The following is an 11,788-nucleotide window of genomic DNA, read 5'->3' on the forward strand; positions in this document are numbered from 1 at the left end:
TTTACTAACCTTGATAAAGGCCAAAAAAAAAAACAAACAAACAAACCCCCCAAAAAAACAAAAAAACACTTACTCTCTTTTTTCAGTCATGATTATTTTGGTTACAAGTGACAAAACAGCTCAATCTATCCTTAGCACAAAAAGCATTTAATGACTCCAAGGATCACACTATCTTCAGGCATGGTTGGCTTCAGGAATTCAGTCGGTGGGAATTCTTTATTTCTCCCTTTCTCTGCTTTGTTTGACTTCATTCTCAGAAAGATGCTGTTCAAGTAAAGCAACAAGTTGCCCCAGGCAACAGCCAATTTGTATGTTCCTTGGAGGTTGGCATGCCAGAGAGAAAAATAAAAAGCATGTGTTTTTCCAGATATCTTCAGTGAAAATCCCAACAACGATTCTTATTAGCCCAGCTTGGGCCCTAGATTGCTTTTGGACTAATTATTTGCCCATGGAAGAAAGAACCAAAAAGTCAGAAGCAGATATATATCTACCACTGGGGCTTGGAAGTTATGTTCACCCCCCAAAAAACTGCTCATTGATCAAGATAATGGTAAAATAGATCTTTAAAGACAGACATCCTGAGCAAACAGAAATGAATGTTTTTCACTCTTCCTAGGCCTGAATCCACGCATTAACTATTTTAAGCAAATTCAGATAATGCACTTTTATAATTTCATGTTAAAATGATACCTAAATAACACTTTGGAAGTTTCTTCAACATTTAGTCATTACCAGTAAAGTAAAACATATTTCTCAAAATATTCTACTTTTTTTAATGAATGAAACATGCAAAATATTCTGAATGTGAGTAGCACTTTGTCCCAAGTAGATAGCAATGATTATATTTATGGATTGGGGAATAATTGTAAATTGGTGTTAAAATAATCAGTTTAAGATTATTTGTAGGACAAAAAAATGAGTTTGTGGCTATCCTGATCTGTTTGTTTCTTCTTTATTCTCTTGTTATCCACCCCTCAATTCTACATTCCTACTAATTTTGCGGTATCATGACAGACATATGATGAAGTAGCTAAGAATATAAACTTTGAGATCAGGATGAATTGAGGTTTATGAGTGCAATATTGCCTTTTCCAACTAGCTGTGTTCGGCATATGTCTCAATTTCTTTTAGCAGCAGATAAGAGCAAATGGATTTAGAACTCATGGCCAATCCCTGTATCTGGTGGCCAATCCCACCATCTTGCCAATAGTATAATTTACTTTGCCCTGACACTTCACCTAAAAACCAATCCAACCCTCTGACTTTTCTGAATCTGAACTTCTGAGCAATTATAAATAAAATCACACATCTAAGCAGCTGCATGCTGATCTATATGGGTGGCCTTCCATCTCTACAAAGGCCTTCAACACTTCCTAGAAATACTCTACATTTTCCAAGGCTTTTTTCTAATCCAGTCTTCAAGTTGCTTCAAACCTCTATTTCTCTTCACAAACCTCCCACATGACCACTTTCCCTCTTCTTGTTTGTTCAAGAAGTCCGCCCACTGCGCAGTCGGTTAAGCGTCCCACTTCAGCCAGGTCACCATCTCGCGGTCCGTGAGTTCGAGCCCCGCATCAGGCTCTGGGCTGATGGCTCGGAGCCTGGAGCCTGTTTCCGATTCTGTGTCTCCCTCTCTCTCTGCCCCTCCCCCATTCATGCTCTGTCTCTCTCTGTCCCAAAAATAAAAAAAATTAAAAAAAAAAAAGAAGTCCGCCCACTACCAGCCTCTTAAAGCCCAGGCTTCTCTGCACCCTCACCCTCTGGTTCCTCCTTTCCAGGTTCAACTCTTCCAACTGGCTTCAGATTCCATCTCCTCCTGCTTCTCAGGACTATGCTGCTATTGATTTCCCCTCTTCTCCTATATTTTACAGTTTTCCCCCTCTGTACTAATACCTTCTGCATTATTTTCTTATTGTTGCTGTAACAAATTACTAAAAACTTAGTGGTTTTAGAAAAAGACAAATTTATTATCTCACAGTTCTGGAGCTCAGAAGTCTGAAATTGGTCTTAAGAGGACTGAAATCAAAGTGTCATCAGAGTTATGTTCCTCATAGAGGATTTGTGGGAGAATCTGTTTCCTTGCCTTTTCCAAATTCTAGAGACTTCCTGGATTTCTTTGCATGTGGCCCCCAGCAGCAATCATCTGATTCCAATCTCTGCCTTCATCCCCACATCTTCTGCTCTGGCTTTGTCACTCCTGCCTTCCTCTTATAAGAACCTTTATGATTCTGTTGAACCCACCCAGATAATCTAGGAGTATCTTTACATCTCAAGATAGTAAACTTAATCACATCTGCAAAAACACTTTTGCTATGTAAGGTGATATATTCACAGTTTTCAGAATTAGGATATAAACATCTTTGGGAAACCATCATTCTGTCCACTATCCTTTCCTATCACCACTACCCAGTGCTCATTCCTATCCTTTCTTCTTAGCCCTGCTTTGTAATTACCTCATTTCTGACCTCTTCGGGGTGAATCTTCTTGAATTGTCTACTCACATTTTTTTCTTCTTCATCACCCTACTTACATGCACGTTCTTGGAACCCAATTCCATCAAGGCCACTGTGAAATTTTTATCACAAAATCCTTTTCCATTCTTACCTTACTTGACCTTTCAACAACATTTATACCATTGAAAACACATTGCTTCTTTTTTTATTTTGTTTTTTAATGTTTATTTATTTTTGAGAGACAGAGGTCAAGCAGGGGAGGGGCAGAGAGAGAAGGAGACACAGAATCCAAAGGGCTCCAGGCTCTGAGCTGCCAGCACAGAGCCCGATGCGGGGCTTAAACCCACAAACGATGAGATCATGACCTGAGCTAAAGTTGGAGGCTTAACCAACTGAGCCACCCAGGCACCCCTAGGAAAATAATTTAATTAAGATGTTTGTAAATAGCATAACATAGACACTAGTAGAATATCTTACAAATTATGAAAGGATAAAATAGAAAAGAAAGTTAATACGTATAGTCAGAGAAGAAATGAAAGAAAATTAAAAAGTCAAATACTAGAAAAAAACTGTGAGATCATGACCTGAGCCAAAGTTGGTCACTCAACCAACTGAGCCACCCAGTCTCTCCCACCAACACATTGCTTCTTGGAAAACATTTTCATTGGCTTCTATGACACCTGCCTTTCTAGTTTTTCACCTATGTTTTTCTTTTTCTCTTTTCCTTTCTTTTCTTTTCTTTTCTTTTCTTTTCTTTTCTTTTCTTTTCTTTCCTTTCCTTTCCTTATTTCTTTCTCTCTTTTGTTTCAGGATTTTTCTACATTTTTCATGTTAGTTTTCTCTGGGTTCTATTCATAGCCCTACCCTCTACTCACTGTACGTGGTGTCTGTAAATTGTCTCAAAAATACCACCATTCAAATTCTTTTAGGAATGCCAATGCCTTCTAGTTTCTATTTTTAGTATATATCTCTTTTTTATTTCACAGCATATATACGACTGATAACTGTAATTTCCAATTAAATGAGGATAGCACTTTATGCCCTAATACTTTTCTATTTCTTATATTTCTTATACTCAAACATATGTCTTGAAATCCAATCTTGAATTTGCCTACTTCTCCATCAATCTCTTAAAATTTGTCTTCTTCATTCTAAATCCTACATCCTAAAATTTTGTAATTCACTCCATTTTTATGGCCTTTACCATAGTTTATGCCAATATTGTCGATCATCTGAATCATTTTTTAGCCATCAGGCAAGTCTCCCTTCTTCAAATATGGCTTCCCTTCCAAGCTATACTCTGATAGAAGCAGAGGGATATTTCTAAAACTAAAATGACCTTTTAGTATTCTCATACTTAAAACCTTTTATAGTCTCCTATTAATCTTAAATGGAGCCAGCTTCATGGGCATGTGACACGAGCATGCACAAGGTCCTGCTTTTAGAAGGGCCCCATACTTGATTTAATGGTCTGCTCTATGTTCTTGAAATTCTTAATCTTTGAAAAAAGAGCCCTGTACTCTCATTCTGCAAATTAGAGAGCCAGTCCTACTCATAGATAAAATTTTCATGTCTTAATATAGCTTATAAGATGTTCATAACTAGGTGACTCTCCTCTGTCCCTTCATCTGCTCCTATTTCTCTTTTTGCCTGAAACCCCCACACCACACCACACAGCACACACACGCACACACACACACACACACACCCCTCAGGCATTTACCCTTTATCTCCAACCCTCTATTAAACTACTTTTTGATCTGTAGATCAGCTTCAAAATTGCTTTCTCTGACAAGCCTTGCCACATACCATTCCATAACTAGCCCCAATTACAGACTGTCTCTGCTTCTCTCATACGGCACTCGTCTCTCTATGGTAGCTGTTATTTGCTTCTTTTTATATCTTCCAGATGATGCTAAGGTCCGTGACACTGTTTACTTTATTCATAGTATGTTATATAGATATTTATATGTACTTAATACTTAATTGCGAATGGGTAGCAAACAGTTTTCTTTTCTTTCTTTTTTTAATAAAAATAAACAGATAAATGCTAAAACTGTCTACTTATTATGGACCTGTACCAGCAAATGAAATATAGTTATTATACTTCCACTGATCAGATTTGCATATCTACCAAATTCAGAGAGACACCAGCATCTTGGTTTTTTACTTCTACAAGTATCATAAGAAAAGAGAATATTTTTTCAAACCAGAGCACAAGTCTTAAAATGATAGCATTTATCATTGACTACTCTCTCTCTCTCTCTCTCTCTCTCTCTCTCTCTCTTTTTACTTTTATGGGGATGGTTTTTTATGGTTATACAAGTATTATTATTATTATTCTGAAAAAGCAGTCTATTGCTAGCTAAACCCTATGATGAAGACCAAAAGAAGTGAAAAATTTAAGGTCAATTTTCCTGTTACTATGATTTTTAAAATAACCCTATTTGTTCCATGTAAAATAAAAGACAATGGGAGAAATGGTATTTTATAAATGCATAGAAGACAGAGATATCCCAATGTTTTTGTTTTGTTTTGTTTGTAAAAGAATGAGCACCATGGTACACAGTGCTTGAAAGGCATTGCAAAGTAAGCGTCTGCAAATGTCTGGAGTGGATGGGGGTAAGAAATACCTCTCCACCACGCAGTTTTATCCTAATGCCTATCTTCATCGAGCTCCTCAGAGGTGTTAGGCAGTAAGATAAACCTGAATTGGCTACAGCTTTGCCAAATTATCTAGACTTTATTATCATCACTCACTGAATGATGATCATCATTCTCATGAGCTAATATTTACTAAAGAATCCACAAAGCTCAAGTTGCTAAAGGAATTGCAATCGATAAGAATCAATACAGTATCTTAACTTGATTAATTTACAACTTTTAAATTTTATTTTATTTTTTTTTTTAATTTTTTTTAACGTTTACTTATTTTGGGGACAGAGAGAGACAGAGCATGAATGGGGGAGGGGCAGAGAGAGAGGGAGACACAGAATCGGAAGCAGGCTCCAGGCTCTGAGCCATCAGCCCAGAGCCTGACGCGGGGCTCGAACTCACGGTCCGTGAGATCGTGACCTAAGCTGAAGTCGGCCGCTCAACCGATGGAGCCACCCAGGCGCCCCTTAAATTTTATTTTAAACTGTGTCAAAGAAGGGTTCAGGACCCTCTTCCTTGGTATGCAAACGAAAATGTGATTTTACTTCCTTAAGACTCGTCATTTATGCTTCTGCAAAGTGATTTTGCCATATGTCCATGTAGTTCCATTAACCTCAGAGCATTTCTCATATAGTTAAAGAAGTGAGCAGGAAGATTAAGTTAGGTAAAAACTTGCAGACACTATAAGCTTTTGTGAAACCAATGCAAAACAATAAAACATAGGATGAATTGCAAAATAATGCAGTGAGAAATCCAAGAAAAATCATGTGATCGTATGTATGACTAGCACCCAGGAAGGAAGGATCTGTATGCCGGGCACAGATATGGCACCAGCACAAAAGACAGGTGTTCTCATTCACACTATTCTATAACCTTATTTGGGTACACCTTGGGGGCAGGGGTGGGGGTGGGAGAGGGATTGCCAGTCAGATCCAGGCAGTGTTCATTAGAGAAGCAGTGACAAGTGATAACAGAAACTCGTTTTTCCCTTCCAAGAACTATCTGCTAAAGGAGAGTTGTCAGTCAGCCTTTGGGAATCTTTGCCTGTGTGCAGATGCTACTGTTCTCTCAGTGCATAATCAGGTCTGTCATTAACACCTCCACAGTTTCCTATATTCGGCAGAGAAGAGAGTGTTTCCCTCTTAAGGGGCATCTAAGTGTCTTGCTAGGCCATAGTCAAAAATAAAATGGTAATTCTTTCTGGGATCTCATTTATGCTTTTCTCGTGTGAAAATTTAGGTTCCTCCTCAATATTTTGGCAAGTGTTTCAAATTGTCTAAACATATACCTGCCTAAGAAAATGGTAGGCTAATTAGCTAGGCAATGGACGTTTCCTCACCCTGTGCTCACTTTCACGACTTATTTTTAATGCTGTTCTACCCTTGGCTATGAGAGCTCACTATTTGCTGAATGTTTTCCCTCAAAGTTTAAAAAGGAAAGAAAAAAAAATAACCTCAAAGTCCTATTGATTCTTCAAGCATGTTCTAGTTTTGCAAGTTAGAGATGGAATGGCTAATTAATTTAAGGTTGAAGGTTGATTTCCTGTTCTCCTCAAAAGCAAGGATAATAGGTTATACTTATTTTGTAATAAATAACTTAGAAATTATTAGACATAGGGGTGCCTGGGTGACTCAGTCCCTTAAGCATCAGACTCTTGATATCAGCTCGGGTCATGATTTCAAAGTTGGTGAAATCAAGCCCCGTGTTGGACTCTGCACTGAGCATGGAGCCTGCTTAATTAAGATTCCCTCTCTCCCTTTTTCTCAGCCCCTTCCCTGCTCTCTCACGTGCATATGTGCATGTGCTCTCTTTCTCTCTCTCTCTCTCAAAATAAGTAAATAAACTTAAGAAAAAAAGAAATTGTTAGACATAGAATACGTACTCGGGATATACCTTTAGAATCTAAAAGCTGCAAAGCCAGGGCTGATATGGGTAAATATGATGCGGTTTTTATTCCCTTGATGACAAAGCGATAGTCACAAACGCCTGGTTCTTCCACTGGGCACAGTTGGACTATACTCTTAATACTCCGGTTTGAGTCAGGTGTGTTCAGGTGACTGGCCTCAGCTTATGAAATATGTGCAGAGGTAATCTGTTGTCTTTTGAGTGGAAGCCTAAAGAGCCAGGATTGCATGCTGTATTGCATTTCCTTCCCTATTAATTGTCATATCTCAATCCTGAAAGAATGAGATAGGACTCTGCCAGCCTTCAGGGCTTACAATTAACAGAACCTCCTGCCAGCCTATATCAAACATATGACATGGATGAAAAATAAACATTTGATGTTTGTAGCCATTAAATTTGGGGATTATTTGTCACTTCAGTATAACAGCCATCCCAACTTAGGTGAAGTGAGATCAAAACTGATCTAAAAGAAGGAAAAGGAGTTAATTAGAAGAATGGAAGGGGAAGAGTGTTCTAAACATAGAGGGGTATCATAGGTAAAGGGACAAACAGACTTCAAAGTCCATTACTGGGGGAGAAAACACAAAATTAATCACTTGTGTTTGAGCAAATCAGCAGAGAAATCTCTAAGGGTAGGTTTTTAACCACACATTGGAGGCATTGAACAGCACTGGTGAAGTTTTCAGTGGAATATGGTATGATAAGACACATCAAGCATATATTGGAAAGAATCAAATTCTATTTTCCTAGAAAGCGTATGCTTCCTGGAAATCTTCTCTCTGTTACCCTCCCTACTCCTTTCTGTTGCTTCTGACAATTACAATCTGTGAGGACTCCTCAAACTCAGCTTTTGACCTCTCAGAAAATCTGTAGACTTTTTTGGGTACCTTTTATAGCCTACATGTATTTAAAAAGGTGAACAGGAAAATTAAGCCATAAAATGATGTGAAAAGTTTTAACAAAATTTAGGATCTTTTCCCAATTACAAAGCAACACAAATAAGGTTGAAACTTCATGGAATAAAAGTTGTAACACACTGTATTTCTTTAATATTAACTGAAATGCTTTTGAAATATTATATTTGAATTGTAAATATTACATGGTGCTTTTTATTTTCAAGCTGAACTTTTGTTTAAAATGTAAAAGAAATGGTTCTTGAAAATACTGATGAACCAGGCAAAAGGATGTAGTGTTCTCCTCTTGCTGGTCAGTCACCCATCCATGGACAGGATGATAGTACTTATGTGCTCATAGAATTTTACAGTAGTTAGATCACGTAGATCAGTGCATGTAGTTAGATCAGTGCATGATCTTACTTCTGGGTTTACACCTTTAGTGAGCATGAACAAGGGTTCTGTTCCTTGGCCAGAGCCTGTCTCTTGGGCCTAAAGTTCTTTGCATGGTATCCTTTACAATAGGTCTCATCTTCTTTCTTAGAGTTGCTGATTCAAGACCCTTCCCACACTTGGCACATAGGAAACAGTTTCTGTGCTAGGGTTTTCCAGTTCCAGTTATCTTCTCAGCAGCATATACAGAATCCCCACATCTGGAACACTTCTCGGTACCTCTGTATTTCTGAGAAAATTTAGAAGCGTCAGACATTTCTGGGACACCTGGGTGGCTCAGTAGGCTGAGCATCTGATTCAGCTGGGGTCATGATCTCACACTTCGTGAGTTCGAGCCCCACATCGGGCTCTGTGCTGACAGCTCAAGACCCTGGAGCCTGCTTCAGATTCTGTGCCTCCCTCTCTCTGTCCCTCTCTCACTCTCTCTCTCTCAAAAATAAATAAATATTTAAAAAAAATAAAATAAAAAGTTGTCAGACATTTCTAAATTGGCTGTGGTCATGTGAGGTTGAACATACTTGGTTTTGATGCCCACCAGCCTCTCCCCACTATCCATGTTGAGTGTACCAGTGCCCCTGCTGTAACCATAGCCTTTCGGCCCATCCTTTCCATAGCAAGATTTGCAAGTAGATCTTTGCATCGTGCATCACTGCTCCTGTGCCATCTAATTTTTTCCTGCAACCCATGCACAGAAGGCAGCAGCTGTGGAAGCTTCTCCCATCACCCTGTACCTTTTCTACAGAGTCCCACATTTGGTTCCAGCTCCCTAGACAAGCATTTGAGTTGGAGGTAGGACCACACACCACAGAGGGTAGCTAGGGAGGCAGGGGAGAAGGAGCATTTGTGGAGTCAGGGAACCCAGGGAAGTCTTTACAAGTTTGGATCTCTACACAGCTATTTCACTGAGACTTTATATTTTTACTTTTTCCTAATATTTCTGTATTATCTCAATACTGATTAATTTCTATATTCAATTGTTGGATATTGGTGCTTTAAAAAGCACCAGTTATTTTGGGGGCACCTGGGTACCTCAGTTGGTTAAGCATCAGATGGTTGATTTCAGATGAGGTCATGATCTCACGGTGTGTGAGTTCGAGCCCTGCATCAGGCTCACAGTAAGAGCTGCTGGCTTGGAATTCTTTCTCTTTCCCTCACTCTCTGCCTCTCCCTCATTGTGCTCACTCTAAATAAATAAATAAATAAATAAATAAATAAATAAATAAATAAAATAAAATAAAATAAAATAAAATAAAATAAAATAAATAAAGTTTTAAAAAAATAAAAATAAAAAATAAGAATAAAAACCACTAGTTACTTTTAAATTCTCTGTTGTTATTTGAAATTCTTCTTCTTCCTTAAGAACCATTATTTATTTGTTAATACTATGCATGTTCAATTATTTTTCTCTAGATTCTTAAAAAATAATAACTTTATTGGGAAAAAACAATTTAAACAAAATGTGCAAACTAATTTGGTTACAAATCTTCAAAATAACAGTCAAATTTCATTGACTGGTTGTTGTATGGTTAGTATGGAAATAAATGGGCTATAAATAATCAGGCTGTGGAGTATAAATCTAAACTTGTCAAGCTTAGCTAGTTAGAAACAGCTTTTTTTTTTTTTTTGTATTTCCATTAGTTATGAAAGATACACAGAATTGCTTCCATGTCACTTTTAAGTAGCTGAACATTTCTATATATGCATATTGCCTGGGGATATTGGAAATAGAAATTCCCCCAAATTAAGTACCAGATTGTTGAGAAGCATAAACACAAGGGGTAAAATTTTACCTTTAGCTATGTTAATGCAAATCTAGACACAGTCATGAATATATTATTTTTATTCTTCTGGATCTGAGATTGCTGTATCAGAAATGGTATTTTAGCCCATTTATCCTGTGGATATAACATATTACATATGTACCAGAGAGCACATCTTTTTTTTGTTGTTGTTGTTCCTTTTTTTTCTGGTAATACAGATAGAGCCGGTAGCTCATTTGCTTATAGAATCTGTGAACTCTCTTCAACTCTGAAATGCCTATGCTACCAACAGATTATCATTCCATTGTAAACCAGGGCAGTGCCTAAAGCTATCTGACCCTGGCAGGCTCCCTCTCCAGGGTTACCAGATCACATAAGTTGATTGAATTGATCAGTGAGATCAGTGAACCACTGGCTAATTCCATGAAGCAACCCTACCTCTTATGAAACTGATGAGTTGTTTTTCAGTCTTTATCAAATTGAAGAGTCTTGTTAAATTTGACAGAGTTCAAATTTATCAGACTTTGCTCAGGATACTTTATAGATGGTCATATTCCCATAAATACATCTTGAAATGTGTAGTATACTGTGTGTGTGTGTGTGTGTGACAGAGAGAGAGAAAGAGAGAGAGGGAGAGGGAGAGAGGCAGAGAGAGAGACTGTGTAGAGGAAATGGGAGTTTGTAATTCTTAGATATCATGTAAGAAAATGGAAACACACCAAGATAATTTGAAACTATATCTCCATTAATATTTTAGCTTTTATTAATATTGCTGACATACATATCAGAAGTATTTTTTTTCCTGTCATTTATTTTACTCGTTTTCGTGACTCCACAGCAAAATTACAGATGGGCTTGCTGGGATGGTGAGATACCCATCCCATATACACACTGGACAATCTATAAATTACAGTGTAAAACTTGTCTAGGAGCTGGTCTTTAAGAGAGATCATGAATCATAATAATCAAAGTGCTGGGTCCCAAAATATACAGGTAGCTAGTATTTAGTGAGTAGTTGCATAGACCAGGCACAATCCAAGGGTTTTACCTGAATTATTTCACTTAATCCTCTCAACAGCCCTGTGAGATATGCATTGGGCAGACTAACAACATTACCTAGGCTTATCACATGGCTACACTTGAAATATCAAATAATGGAGTGTTTAAAGAATCAGAGCTAATAGGTCGATTCATTTCTTTACATAGGTGCTCTTATTCTTTTCAGATATAATTTAGCCCAATCGTATTAAATATCACACACTGTGTGTAGAGTTGGGTAATGATCTCCATCGAATAATGAGTGCAGAGGGTACACTTCACTTTGGGCTCCTTCTGTTCCAGCTGTTGCTACTTATCTTAATTTTCTTAATTGGGTTACGATTAGGCTGTGAATGAGATGTTAGCATGGGAATTGGAGCTCTCCAACAAAAGGGTTTACTTCTTTATTGTTTTGTGGTTCTTAACTTCCAGAGGCCTATTTCTTGCTACATGTTAATTTAAAAAATGTTACAAAGTGTTTAAGACAAGCTTATGGCATGTAAAGGATCGCCCATTTACATCTTCACAGATCTAACAACTTGCCTGCAAGAAAACCATGGTTTTGGGTAAAATTCTTCAATTTCTTTAGGGTATAAGATAATGTTTATTTAAAGATGATTGTAATCGCTCG

General features: G+C 37.7%; 1 pseudogene; it reads right to left on the minus strand.

The window, feature by feature from the left end:
• Nucleotides 1-8,224: 8,224 nt before the first annotated feature.
• Nucleotides 8,225-9,111, minus strand: LOC102948977 (annotated as a pseudogene).
• Between the last annotated feature and the right edge of the window lie 2,677 nt (nt 9,112-11,788).

This window comes from Panthera tigris, chromosome B3 (genome assembly GCF_018350195.1).
Source record: "Panthera tigris isolate Pti1 chromosome B3, P.tigris_Pti1_mat1.1, whole genome shotgun sequence".
Classification (NCBI taxonomy): domain Eukaryota; kingdom Metazoa; phylum Chordata; class Mammalia; order Carnivora; family Felidae; genus Panthera; species Panthera tigris.